The sequence below is a fragment of the Cajanus cajan genome, chromosome 6 (assembly GCF_000230855.2).
Source record: "Cajanus cajan strain Asha chromosome 6, NIPB_CcT2T_4, whole genome shotgun sequence".
NCBI lineage: Eukaryota > Viridiplantae > Streptophyta > Magnoliopsida > Fabales > Fabaceae > Cajanus > Cajanus cajan.
Genome location: NC_138522.1, coordinates 57,245,926 through 57,262,200, shown reverse-complemented (window position 1 = coordinate 57,262,200; position 16,275 = coordinate 57,245,926). Strand labels below are relative to the sequence as shown.

Below are 16,275 nucleotides of genomic sequence, written 5' to 3'. Positions count from 1 at the left end.
TAATGAGTGTTGTTACCATTGCGATTAAGTACATCAAAGTGATTTACTTGAACAAGGCTTCTTTGAATCCTTTTTATAATAATGTTATCCTTTTAAGTGTGAGTAATTTGCACTTAGGGAAGATTTGATGATGAAAATTCTCCTATTTGATTTTGTTTAAATGTGAATTTTTATTAAAAAGTTTTTCATTGATCTTGCTTAAACAAGCTTGTTTTTTAAATTTGACCCTTTCAAAGTTTAAATTCATAATAAATTTAGAATCAATATATACTCGCAAAAATAAAACATATAAAACAATTTAACTCTGATCATAGAAAACGCAAACTTGATGGAATTAGCTAGGAAAATCTTTACAAATATAAACATGAATAATAACAAAAGATAATATAATAAACATGCATTTGATATATACGAATACATTTTTTTATGATAAAAAAAAACTGTGACGAACTTGCTGCTACCACCTGTTAATTTATTTTTCTAAAAAAAATACTAAGTTTCTCGTATCAAACTCTAGAAGATTTTAAAAAAAAAAAAAACATGTATAAATAATTTTCTTAAATTCAAGAATTACAAGATTAGGATTTTCAAAATTTTTCAAAAACTGGAAGTTGGTCATCATAAACTTCTTTTAAATCACACCATTAAGAAAACATTCTTAATACCCTAAACACTGAACTAATACAAATAACAAGTAAGAAAACCTTTAACTTAATAACAGGAGCATATATGTTTCACCATAATCTATATTTCTTTATTTGGTATATCATTTTGTTATGACTTTAACTTTATTCCTCTTATTATGTCTTTTCTCATCCAACTTGTTTTGTTATTACTTTAGCTTTATTTTATTTTTTTTATCTCTTTTCTCGTCTAACTTATCTCAAAAAAACTCTTTTATGTCAATTACTTAATAATCATAGGGGTTATAAACTATCTCAAATACAATTCTCTATTTTTTATAAATTGATTAAGTTTTTTGTCGAGAAAATTCTATATTAATGGTACTAAGATTATCTTAGATTTGTTTTAAAAAAAAGTTATTTATCATTTATATACATAAGCATCAAATCTAATAGTGTTATTGAGTATGAGGAAGTGAATTTAAAAAAAATACAAGTTTCACATATTTTAGATTATTAAAAATAGTCATTTATCATTTATCCACACATCAAGTCTAATAATATTAAATTTAAAGGGATATATTAAAAAAAATAAAGTCACATATTAATTAAAAATAAAATAGATAAAAATATATAAATAAAGAAAAATCATCACCTTACAAATTAATCTTATAGAATTTAGATAGACAAAAATCATTTATTTTACATAACTAGCATCTATTTTACATAACTAACATCCAAAAAGTGATAAGAATAACCTCAACAATAGATTTAGGTTTAATTTGAAACCCTAAACCACATATAATGACAAGCAACTCTAAGAGAATGTTTACTAGAAATTCCACCTTCTTACAATTCCTTCAATGCTCTTTGTTCGTTAATATTTATTAAAACATCTACAAAATCGTAAAAGAACATTTCCAACCTTTTAGGGTGACTTCAGTAAAAAATAACATGAATAATTTTTTCTTTTTTGTCATGGCTCTCTTGTTATACAACCCACGTGACTTACCAGAGTCTGAATATCCAACAAAGATATACTTTCATTGAATTCAGCATTAAACTTTCTCAAAATATCGCTGTCATATATTATTCAATATACGCAACACTTGCAATTAAACGCATGCAAATAAAAGATGTTGGGTTTTTTGTCCTAAGAATTTCAAGGTGAGTTTTCTTAAGAATTAGTCTAATGAGTACTCTAATGATGACGTAATAAGTCGTATCACGACATCCACCGTAAAAGATTCAAGTAATTATTAACTTATATTATTATGCATAGTTCTAAGAAGTTATTCCAGTGTTTACATTCTTATATCAACAACCTTATTTGTTAAGGTGTCTCGAGGGAAGTGAAGTTGTGCTTTATCACAAAATGTTTCAAATACATGATTGTCAAACTCTCTATAATGCATGCAATGTTAAAGGTCTTTCTCATTTCACAGTTTCTTTATTAATTAACCTTTTAAATGCACAATATATTTCATGTTTGTTTGTAATGATCGATGTCCCAATATATCTTAAGAAATAGTTAACTATTACTAAGAAATAAAAAATTTCATCCAAACTCATGACTCTTAAAGCTCTAGAAAGATCATATGCAACAATTGTAATGGCCTAGTAGAAGACATAACATTCTTAGGCTTAAAGCTATTGTTGGTTTTTTTTACGTACCCTTCATACATGCATCCCATAAGTCATCTTGTTCAAATTTTATTTTAGTCAAATCAGCAACCAAAGTTGTCAACACATTTAAATGATCCGTATAAACGTGTGCTATCCTCCTTTGTCAATATATATTCCCTTGTATCATTTTCGTTAGTTAACAAGCAAATTGGATGCTATTATTTGGAATGTTATCAATATCAAACATGCATATGTTATAAAATTTTGCCAAAAAACCATGATTTATCTATCAACATGTTCAACCATATGCAATATCTGTAATCAGATATGATTTCGTATAACCCTTATCACTTCACTAATACTAAATAAATTATCATTATAAAAAAATTATTACATAATAATATACATTTTATAATAATATTGTGACACCCTCTACCCCAACATAAATACAATAGATATAAACCATCTATATATAAATTCTTTCTTAATCTAATATAAAATAATTATCTCAAGTATCATTGGGTAAAAGATGCACATTCATAATTTTCAACTATAAGTATCAAATTGTCAAGAAATAATAAAATAAAGATTATAGATTAATCCCAGTAAAGGTGGCAGGGCCTCCTAGTTAGAAATTAACTTATAATCTTTTAGAAAAATTATAATATGACAAAAATACACACTTTCAACATAAATAACATAAAAATTACAAAAGAAAAATAATAATAATTTAACAATAAGTCTAGCTAATCCCGATGTCACATCCTATCAGAGCGAAACCCAAACAGAAGCCTAAGCTTCACCACCAACATCCTCAGCCTCATGCTAATTATCTGCATCATAATTTAAATATACACAAAAATGACAAGGGAGTGAGAAACTTCTCACTCAGTTGCAGATATAGAAATAAAAGTTAAATAGCACACACACACGCAATATAATTCACATATATAATCAATCTCACATATATGCTTATGTATAATGATTTTCTTGACTTGACTCACTATTGTATGCATGTGGCGCCATACGGAAGTTTCAGAATTTATCACTGGTGACCCAAAGGTACACCTATCACTGGTGTTCATACACCTCGTTAGCATGTTACATCACTGGTGTCCCGAAGGCACACCTATCACTGGTGTTCATACACCTCGTTAGCATATCGTGGGTGACTCAAAGGTACACCTTGTTAGTCGTGGGTATGCGGCCTCAGCGGCACACCTGGAGTAATATGTGCATATGATGCATGTCATACATTCACAGACTCAACCTTTAGCATGTTACACATATTATATTCATATTTCATAATTAAGAATTATTTCAATAATCCAATTTAATAGTCCAATAGTCCAACAGTCCAAACAGTCCAACAGTCCAAACAGTCCAACAGTCCAACAGTCCAACAATCCAACAGTCCAACAATCCAACAGTCCAGAGGTTGCTTAGGTATCATATTTTTCAATAATAATATATTAAGATCTTTTAAGTAAAGTAGGAAGCTTAAAAGGTAATATAAGATAATAATGAGGCTCAGCCTTCCATTTAAATAATAGATGACAAATTTATAAATACTTAGGAGGCTTAGCCTTCCATTCAAATAACAGATTCTAATATGTAAATAAATAAGATATAAAACAAAACACATCAATAATACATATTCAAAGAAATAAACAACAGGCAAGGGATCGGGAGCCAATCCAACAAACAAACTATTTAACAATTATTCCCACACCCCCAAGCGAGGTTTCCCACTCCCCCCTTACCTGGGTTTACAGAAATTTGGGCAGAATCTCCTCCTCTCTATCTTTCCTTAAAAGGAATCGGAATTAGGGCAGAATCTCTTCCTCTTTCTCCTTAAACAAGACACTAGAGCAGAACCTCCTTTTCTTTCTCCTTCTCTCTCTTACTTTCTCTCTCTATTTCTCCAGAATTTCCTTCTCTCTAGAATTCTAAATTTTCAAAACCTTAGGCCCCTATTTATAGAATTTTTGAAGTTACTATGCACTATGCACTATTCATTAAAATAATATTATAAATTACTATGCACTATGCACTATTCATTATTATATTCAAATTAATTAAAATTTTGAAACGTAAAGAATCCGCAGCCCACGTTTCAGCCGCCCCTTCACTGTGCAATTGCATAGTAAAATACTATTCATACATACGTATACGTAAATAGTAAAATACATATACATAAATAGTAAAATACGTATACATAAATAGTAAAAATACGTATACGTAAATAGTAAAATACATAAATAAAATACTTATTCACATAATAAATACATAAAAAAATATTTCTTTTCATTGAATAAAATTTGGGATGTTACAATTCTCCCCTCCTTTTAGAAATTTTGTCCCCGAAATTTTTGCAATGGTAAACTCTTCGCATTCTTACTTCTAATTCTTATGCAACATCACTACCTTGTTGATGTACAACTTTTATCAATTTCCTCAAAGGATTTGCTTAGGGAAAGATCTTGACGAATTTATCCACTTAAACACAAACAAAATCAATTTCTTAAGCGTCTTAGACAAATCTTCCACTAGGGTCTATCTATTCACCATCTTACTTCCAAAATGGAGCATCTAAGTGCTACAAGATTCTTAAAAACTTCTAGTATGCTAACCATAAATATACAATTGCTTTACTCCTCTCTTCATCTTAGGTCACAAAATATCTTCTTAATATTTTGGTACATCTTAGTAGTTTCTGAATGGATACTAAAGATACTCTTATGACCTTCTTCTAGGATTGCTTTATTAAATTCTAGCACACTAGGAATGCACAACTTATCCTTAAATCTCAAAACTCCATCCACTCCAAATTTAAACTCACTCTCCATATCTTGATTCAAGTTCTCTACTTCTCTTTCCATATTAGACCATCACGCTTCCCCTGCGCCACTCTGATACATTTTAGTAACTCCTAAATAAATGTTAAGAGTACTCTTATGTCCTTTCAAGTTTTATAACTAAACATCCAACTGTGTCCTTTCTAATCTCTTGCTTATTTGGGTCACTAATAAAGGATCTAACTCCTAGTTCCTCTAATCTCATCTATTAATCTGATAGTTACTTCCAACTTAAATAATTCAATGCTACTAGGGTAATCTTACACATCAAGCATAAGTTTCTAAATTCTACAATCAAATTCAATCCTTAAATCATCAAAATAATAATTTGGTTATCATTGTAATCCAGATATTTGCCACAACATCAACACCTAAGCATTAGATACACATATCAGATCACTAATTTTACTACTCTATCTACAACCAATTCAAACTCTTCTATGATCAATTCTAAAGATCAGGTACCTAAGCATAATGTACACTCGGTATCCATATCAGTTCTCTAGTTTCACCATTTCATCTTCACCCAAGTCATAATCATATCCATCACCTTAACCTATAGCCTTATAACTTGTTACCAAAATAAATCAACTAATTATGCTCCTATAATTTTCTTCAACAATCCATTCGTTATTCATACTTAATCTCACAATACTAGAAGTAACCTTATAATCCAAACTTAAATTTCTAATTTGAGCCAAAAAGATTCATCTCTCTAATCATAATGAAAGATAAAGATTTCCTCAAAACATCAATCACCACAATGGCTTTAGCCAAATAATAAGATCAAAATTTTACTCCTTAAGAAATTTCAACTATTTCTTTTATCTCGTATTCAACCCCTTTGGTCAAAAGATATTTAAGGTTCTTATGATCACTAAATACCTCAACCATAGAATCATATAGTTAGTGTCTCCAAATCTTAGTATAAATGACAAAGTCGCTAACAAGGTTATGGGTAAGGTAATTTCTCTCATGAATTTTCAATTTCTTAGAAACATAAGCTACTATCTTTTCTTCTTGCCACAATATTCTTCCTAAACCTATTTTCAGAGACATATTTATATATCACAATAATCTTACTAAAATCTAGTAATATTAACACTAGTCAATCTTTCCTTAAGAGTTTGAAAACTACTTCCTCAATTGTTATCCCATACTAATGTAACTCCTTTCTAGTCAATTCAGTCAAAGGTAATAGTAAGTAATTCAAAGAAGTAAGCAACGAAATGATTTGGGTAGTTAAAAATATACATAGGTTCAAGAATTTCTGATATAGATTATCCTTACGGTTGATTCCAAGGGTAGGCAAGAAACAACCTAGTGAACTGAAACATCTTAATAACCAAAGAAACGAAGGCAAAAGCAATTTTTATAGTGAGAGCAGTTTAAACCATGAACAGCTGTTAAAAAAAAAAAAAAAAAAAAAAAAAAAAATTACTCACTGAATTTTCATATAAACTATCAAACAAGACTCCTGATTTTACTAATTGACTCAAGTATCTCTCACTTAAGCACAACTTAGGTAAATCTTCCTCCGCAAGAAATTCATGGTCTAAATTACTCACCTCATACAATCCAAATTCATACTTAGACAATCTAGTTTAAATCTATACTCTAATATGATCATCTCACATCCTAAGGTCAAAAACATTTTATTATCGCAACCCTCCACTGATTGATCCATAAAGTCATCTATTCTTATTTCTACATACATGTATATCAAATCATATTAGAATACCTTTTTCATAAATATCATTCCTAAGCATGTATGAATTGATCATTGCTTACATCCTATAGCATGTACAAGAACCAACTTTTACTACTCTGCATTATATCATTTTAATAGACCTATCAAATACAAAACCTCAAAATATCATATTTAAATCTATTTTTATACCTAACAACTCAAAATATCATGATAGCATATATCTGCCTGATACACAGAGTTGTATTCATCCAAGTGATTTCAAACTTATCTCAAACGAAAGTTAAGTGAATAAGCTACAACTCTTTATGAAGACATGAGATTTCCAAGAGATCATCTCTTTAGCTAAAGATTCAAATATCACCACTAATAAATTCAGTGCTTACTAAATTTCTAATCACCAAGGCAGTCATAACTTGAAGTTCTAGATTTTTGTTTCATCTTATCCTAGTTCTATTGAAAAGATAATATCTAAAGCCATATTCTTCATAAAGACCTCAAAATATAAATTTGGTCGATATAATACTCATACTATCATAACAAACTATAATGAAAATATTTTCGACACCAAATAGCAATAATGTATCAATATATCTAATGCCACAAAATACCTCAACTTTTTCCAAATTCACTACTTAATTTCTCATTCAAGTCTCTCCTTACTTTTCTCAATCAAAACAACTCTCATGCTACCTAAACCATAAATAATTAACATACCAATAATAACACTTAAGGGAATTACCATCATTTCGATCTCTCACCAAAGAGACAACCACCTTTAGATTCAACCTACTACAACTATAGATGTCAGAAACTTCACCAATCATAAACTCTTAGTACACTCAATATATCACCTCCCATCCAAGGTTCTAATAATTCGAGTTGGCTAACACTATCATGATTATCATTCCTCTGATTACAAACTAACTTAACAATCTCAAACTCAACAATATCAACACAGGACGAACATCATCATCATAATACACAACAAACAAGACATAGTCAGAGTACACAACAGAGTCATGATAAGCACATAACACACACGGTTGATAAAATCGACTTGCTCTGATACCACTAAATGTGACACCCTCTACCCCAACATAAATACAATAGATATAAACCATCTATATATAAATTCTTTCTTAATCTAATATAAAATAATTATCTCAAGTATCATTGGGTAAAAGATGCACATTCATAATTTTCAACTATAAGTATCAAATTGTCAAGAAATAATAAAATAAAGATTATAGATTAATCCCAGTAAAGGTGGCAGGGCCTCCTAGTTAGAAATTAACTTATAATCTTTTAGAAAAATTATAATATGACAAAAATACACACTTTCAACATAAATAACATAAAAATTACAAAAGAAAAATAATAATAATTTAACAATAAGTCTAGCTAATCCCGATGTCACATCCTATCAGAGCGAAACCCAAACAGAAGCCTAAGCTTCACCACCAACATCCTCAGCCTCATGCTAATTATCTGCATCATAATTTAAATATACACAAAAATGACAAGGGAGTGAGAAACTTCTCACTCAGTTGCAGATATAGAAATAAAAGTTAAATAGCACACACACACGCAATATAATTCACATATATAATCAATCTCACATATATGCTTATGTATAATGATTTTCTTGACTTGACTCACTATTGTATGCATGTGGCGCCATACGGAAGTTTCAGAATTTATCACTGGTGACCCAAAGGTACACCTATCACTGGTGTTCATACACCTCGTTAGCATGTTACATCACTGGTGTCCCGAAGGCACACCTATCACTGGTGTTCATACACCTCGTTAGCATATCGTGGGTGACTCAAAGGTACACCTTGTTAGTCGTGGGTATGCGGCCTCAGCGGCACACCTGGAGTAATATGTGCATATGATGCATGTCATACATTCACAGACTCAACCTTTAGCATGTTACACATATTATATTCATATTTCATAATTAAGAATTATTTCAATAATCCAATTTAATAGTCCAATAGTCCAACAGTCCAAACAGTCCAACAGTCCAAACAGTCCAACAGTCCAACAGTCCAACAATCCAACAGTCCAACAATCCAACAGTCCAGAGGTTGCTTAGGTATCATATTTTTCAATAATAATATATTAAGATCTTTTAAGTAAAGTAGGAAGCTTAAAAGGTAATATAAGATAATAATGAGGCTCAGCCTTCCATTTAAATAATAGATGACAAATTTATAAATACTTAGGAGGCTTAGCCTTCCATTCAAATAACAGATTCTAATATGTAAATAAATAAGATATAAAACAAAACACATCAATAATACATATTCAAAGAAATAAACAACAGGCAAGGGATCGGGAGCCAATCCAACAAACAAACTATTTAACAATTATTCCCACACCCCCAAGCGAGGTTTCCCACTCCCCCCTTACCTGGGTTTACAGAAATTTGGGCAGAATCTCCTCCTCTCTATCTTTCCTTAAAAGGAATCGGAATTAGGGCAGAATCTCTTCCTCTTTCTCCTTAAACAAGACACTAGAGCAGAACCTCCTTTTCTTTCTCCTTCTCTCTCTTACTTTCTCTCTCTATTTCTCCAGAATTTCCTTCTCTCTAGAATTCTAAATTTTCAAAACCTTAGGCCCCTATTTATAGAATTTTTGAAGTTACTATGCACTATGCACTATTATTAAAATAATATTATAAATTACTATGCACTATGCACTATTCATTATTATATTCAAATTAATTAAAATTTTGAAACGTAAAGAATCCGCAGCCCACGTTTCAGCCGCCCCTTCACTGTGCAATTGCATAGTAAAATACTATTCATACATACGTATACGTAAATAGTAAAATACATATACATAAATAGTAAAATACGTATACATAAATAGTAAAAATACGTATACGTAAATAGTAAAATACATAAATAAAATACTTATTCACATAATAAATACATAAAAAAATATTTCTTTTCATTGAATAAAATTTGGGATGTTACAAATATAATACATGTTACTAAAAATTATTTTTATTTATATAATAAATATAATATATATCAATATATTATTAAAAAATATTGATATAAATTACAGTAACACATAAAATATATTATAATAATATTTTTTATATGTTATTGTATGGAAAATTTGTTGTAGCAACCTAAGATATTTGATATATACAACACACTATAAATTGAGCTAGTGTATGATTTAACATTCAATATACAATACAATCGAGCACACAAGCCAAAACCGTTGAATTGAATTGTTTTTCCTTTTTCGTTCAGTTTTGGTTTACTCAATTTTTTAACACCTCTGTACGTTAGCCAAGCCTCAATAATAATAACAATAATAATAATAATAATTATTATTATTATTATTATTATTATTATTATTTATTATGTATGAAAATATATAAAGAGATAATATCCAAAAAAATTTCTCCACGGTTTTAGAATTACTTTGCTCCTTAATTTTTTTTTTCTATTAGCATTACAATGACATCTTAAAATTCAAACATAAAACTATTTATATATTATTACTTTTTTCTACTCTATTATGTTTTAAACGCATATGTAAAATTACCCACTAACTATAAAATTTAATTTAAAAAATATATATGTTACCATTTCTTATTTAACCTCGATCACTTATTTTATTTTTAAAATAAAAAATAATTGTACAGCTCACTAACTATATTAACAGAGTTTGTCTCTTGTCTTTAGTTTGTTATAAAATTGTTTTTCAAGTCTCATATTATATATTATTTCCATGTTTATTCTCTTGCTCTGTTTTTTATTTTATTTTATTATCTTTTCAATGATCAATAAAAAAAAGTTAAAAATATTATTAATTTACGTATTGTGGACGGTTACGTTTTGTATAATGATATACTTCACAACACAATTAAAATTTTCAACAATTTAAATTTTTTTAAAGTAATGGTATCAAAATAAATAATTGCTATAAACACAACACAAATTAAAATTAACAAACCATTTACTTAGAATATAATTATAATTACAATATATAGTTACATATGAAGAGAATATTTAATTTAATAAATTAAATTTACTTGTATGGTCATATATATAATTATTTTTTGTATTGACTAGGATAATTCTCTATAGAAAGAAATCATGTTCAAGACAAATAAGACTATTATAAATGATTGTAAAACTCTTATGGTGTGTTTGGATGAGGAATTTTACAAATTCAAGGAATTTTAAATTCTTGGTATTTGAATTACTTTGATTTCAATTTCTATCATTGTTAAAATATTTTGTTTGGATAAGTCAATTCAAATTTCTCAAATTTTAAACTGTTAGGTTGGATATGATAATTTGATTCCACCATGATAAAATTGATTTTAAAAATATATTTATATGTTGAGATTTTTAAATTAAATTTTAAAAAAATAAATATTAGCTAATTTTTAAATATTTAATAATTTTAAAAATTAATAGTAGATAATATTTAATAATTTTAAATATATTTTTGAATATTCAATAATTAAAAACATGAAGAGATAAGAGATAAGATAAAATATATAAGTGAAGTAAGAAGATAAAAGTATGAGGAATTTCAAATTCTTACTCTTTTGGGAGAATTTGAAATTCTACTATTTCAAGGAATTTCACAAATGCTTGAATTTCAAATTCCTTATAAATTCCTCATCCAAACAAGGTATTTTACCTCAAAAAAATTAAAATTCTTCAAATAAATGAATTACTCCATGTAAATTCTCCATCCAAACACACTATTAAAGTATCTAACACAACAACATACTCAAAAATTTAACTTGGAATCAATACACTTGCATACCAAAACTCATTAAACTTGAAACAATCACATGCTAGTTGATCTACGCACTTAGTGCTGATGAAATATTTGTATTATTAATAATTATGCTATATAAAATTAAATTATTTTTAAATTTCATTTGACCTATATTTTATTAATTAAATATATTTTTAAAACATTTTTTTGTTATAAATAAGTTTAGATAAGACATAATTTTATATAAGGTTAAAGTCGACCATCAACTTCTTCAAGGATTTTTAATATAGTTATGAATGTTCTATCTCATCCTCAACTTTCAATCCCATATCTTATTAAAAAATAAAGAGATATAACCAATTGTATTATTCTTGTGGGACATGTATTTTAAACTTTAAAATTAAATATTTATTTCAATTAATTAATTAGTCTTTTAAACTACAATCAATGTGATTTTCAATATAAGTTATTTATTCATGTACGTTATCAAAATTACATCTGATACAAATATAAATAATAAATGTTCAATTAATAATAAAAAAAGAACAATAATTGATATGCAAAAAGTAAATTATATTATAATTTATTAAATGAGAAATTAATATTCATGCATTAATACATGGATTGACTTGGTGGTCCTAGATTCGATTTTTATCTATGTTAAAATAATGTATGATCAACAGAAGTCATGCTCTGCCAATGTAAATTAGTTTTTGATTATTAACTTTGATACGTTGCGAGAATTATGTCTATGAATAAATTATATAAAAAAAATATAAAAAATATAAGATAAGTTATTAACACATAGTTAATCTTGACTTGTGTATTAAATTTTAACTACTATTGTCAATATGCAAGAGTCACAGTTTTTCAACATTTTAATTATACAAATTCATTTTTTTTAATCCGACGAACACCATGTATATTTTATCCCAATTTTCCGCCACTAAAAACCGAGATTAGTAATTTATTATACAAATTCATGAAGCACATGAGATGATTTTTTTCGGTACACTTCAAATATTTCAAGGCTGGAAATGCTTTCAAAGCTTGTCAACTTGCCTCAATTGTACGTGATTATCTAATTTTATCTAATAAAAGATAAACAAGTAAGATCCTGTAAGGAAATATAAAAAAAAAAACCAAGATTTGTAAAAATTCTTATGAATAAGTACCGAAAAATGATGCTTAGATTTTATAAAATTTAAATAATTTAACAAATTGAAAGCAATAAATAACATAAAATAAATTAAAATGATATATTAAATTAAAACAATGGTTTTTTGAATGATAAATTTTTATTATTATAAAATTTGAGATTATTTTTCCTAATAAACATCTATCTATTTATCTATTTATATATATTTGAGCATTTAATTGGAAGAAATTGTTAAAATTGAAACCAATTAAAGTAAATCTGAGCATTCATGATATTGACTTTTTTCTCCTCTCACACTCTTCCAAGTATATATGTGTGTGAAGTTCACATTTACACTAATTAAAGTTAAGTTATATTCCTGTCTTTTCTTTTAGTTCTATTTTTCAAATCAATTACTCTCTTCTGACATTTGAAATGGCTTCTGAATATGAAGGAGATTTGCAAATGGATGAGATAAAAAGGAAGAAGAGGGCCCTAAACCGTGAATATGCAAAGAAATCCCGATTGAGGAAGCAAAAGCAGTTGGAGGATTTGGCTCATGAAGTGAACAAATTGCAAAGTGCAAACAAAAAGCTGGTAGAGATCATTAAGGCGAAGGAGGAAGCCTATGCGGAAAACAAAGTTGCTAACAACATCTTGAGGACTCAAACTATGGAATTGGCCGATCGATTGCGCTTTTTGAACTCTATCATTCAAGTTCAAGATCTTAAGCCATAGCAAATTTCACACCCAACAAAACCCTTTATTGTCTCCAAAACAAGTTTATGCATCCATCCTTCTTCCTCCTCGCTCTTGCTGGATTTTAGTAATTTTATTAAGTGATAGAATTTAAATACTCATATTCATGCTGAAAAATATTTATATATATATAGAAGAAGATTGTTTAATTTTCTCACAATTTTCTATGAAATAAACAACTGATTTTCTATTTCTTTTATCAATAAATAAAATCATAATAACAATAATAAAGTTCGAATCTAAGACTTTACGTATATTATTTCAATTTTTTTATTATTGATTGACTTTAATAATTTTTATATTACTTAATTATTATTTAATGACCAAGAAAACTATTTTTAAAAAAACGAAATTTGGCCACACAGTTTTTTACAATACTTTTTGGTCAATATTTTGTATAATTTAACATTTGTGCTAATCATGCAATAAAAAAAAAGGAATTTTTATCAATTCGTACCATTCATGATATTTATTCCTTACTCTCACCTTAAAAAATAAATTTAATATTTATATACCGTCAATATAAAAAGTTTTACTGATAACTAATAAAAAAAATACCATTTTTATAACTTTTTAAAAATATTATAAAAATTAACAAATTTATTATTTGTATTGAATTGTAATTAGATGACTACGTAAAACTATTTTATATTACTGGTATATCATCATTAAATTCATATATATATATATATATATATATATATATATATATATATATATATATATATATCGTAATATATGTATATATGTATTTTTAGATAAATATGATATTAAAATAAAATATTTATCGTAAAAAATAGTAATTAATTTTTATTAAATATGTAACTGTATATTAAATAGATATTTTTTTCCTAATAAAATTTATTTTATACTTAAAAATAGAATTCAAACTTTAAACATAGATACAAACCGTTTATCTATGCATGTAAACTTACTAGTGGTAGCAACATGCCCCCTTTTAATTTAAAAAAGGAACAACTTGCCCCTTTTAATTGAACAGAAAAAACTTTATTAATTAAATTTAAAGGCACAAACTTGATTTCACATTTGTTTTATAGGGCCTTTTCTTCTCCCTCTTTATCCACAATCTAGTGGGTTACAAACCAAGAAAAAGAAAAAGAAATTCTGTCCCCTCTTTCTTGCATCCATAACAGGTTATGATTGAATTGAAGGTGAATAGTTTTGTACACATAACGAATGCAACAAAATTGGATTCTCTGGTGGCATGTACCAACAAGAATCCTAATTGATTTAACCTTTAAAACGGATATATAATAAATTAATAAATATTTAATTACCTCCTCAAGAAGTTGTTCCGTGTTTGTCTTTATCTGCAAAATATTACTTACTCTTCTTTCTGCTTCACAAACAAATCCCGACATTCTTTTATTGGAAACAAATCGTACATTAAATACACATACATAATATAACGTAACAAATACCAAGATTGAAATTACATGAGATGTCGCAAACAAACATAAATTTTACCTCTTTGTAGTATTTATAGGCTATAACGCAAATGAGCATTTGCATCTTAGAGTAATTCTTTATATTTCAGTGTGCTTTAGGAGTAGGTTTTCCAAATTCGACTTAACCCATATTCATCAACAGATGTTGTGATTTAAACATCACATTCTGAAATGTGTCTCTAGAAGAGAGATGAAAGTAGAAAAGAAAGAAATATAAAGTATAAAAAACTACTCACAATAATATTAAAAAGAAAACTACATATATAAGAATAAAATAACTGTAATTAATAAAATTTAATTACGAAAAATTTTAAATTTCCAATTCAAGTGGTATTTTAAATTTTAGGAAAATATAAAATAAATTAAAAAATATTAAATCAACACAAATAATTAAAATAGAATCCAAAAGAACAAATTGAAAATTATTTTTAATATTACAAAATACATGTAGAATGAATTAAAAATATTTGAAACTTTTTAAATAAAATAAATACATTTGACATATATGTTTTAGATTTTTTTTATAAATAAGTTAACATATCCGATCACACACAAATTTTTAGGAAAAAATTATTTTAATTGTTCATTTACTTTCTCGATCCTTTATTTAATTTTTATCTCATTTTTTTATTTCTTTTTCTTTCTTATCACATCACTTATTATTCCATGTAACGAGTCACCTTCACTATAATGATAACTAACATTATTTAAATATGGATTTAATTAAGATTTCAAGTTTGAATTTTAGATTTGATAAAAAAATAATATTAAAATAGATTATTTTAATCCAATTAAGATCTCAAAAGATAATAATTCTTAGCTAAATTGATAAATAATTTTACCAATAATATTGAGAGAAAAAAATCTTTAGTTTGTGTTTCCTATGTATATAAATATAACATCAATTATAATAAAATATACCAACATACAGAAAAATAGATTTTAGTGTATTAGATTGGGATTTTTTTAAAAAAAATCAAAAGATATTTTTTATTATAAAACAAATTATACGGCATTTAATCAAGATATTTTTTATTAATATAAAATGATCATGTGGTATTTAATTAAAATAAAAAAAATTCAAAGTACATTAAAACCTTGTGATATTTAATTAAAAAAAATTACTTTAAAAAAGTTGTTAATATTCCAAAACATAAAGATTTTAATCAATTATTTCAATAAATGAATTTTGTGAGACTTTTTAGAAAAATTTGCATATATTTTACTCATTCAACATTTTCACTAAAATTATTGAGATTATGCATATATATAATTTTTTTGTTTAAACATTATTATTTATGTATGTTGAGAAGTTGGAATATTT

The 16,275-nt window shown here is 26.8% G+C and overlaps 1 long non-coding RNA gene and 1 pseudogene across 1 annotated transcript; one reads left to right on the top strand and one right to left on the bottom strand.

Annotated features, from left to right (window-relative positions):
- Positions 1-2,764: 2,764 nt before the first annotated feature.
- LOC145959162 (uncharacterized) lies at positions 2,765-9,458 on the bottom strand. Its single transcript, XR_014434922.1, has 2 exons — positions 9,237-9,458; positions 2,765-8,306 (listed from the first exon to the last, which is right to left on the bottom strand). It is a non-coding gene; the product is annotated as an uncharacterized LOC145959162 (long non-coding RNA).
- Positions 9,459-13,158: 3,700 nt separating this feature from the next.
- Positions 13,159-13,461, top strand: LOC145958787 (bZIP transcription factor 53 pseudogene; annotated as a pseudogene).
- The last annotated feature ends 2,814 nt before the right edge of the window (positions 13,462-16,275 follow it).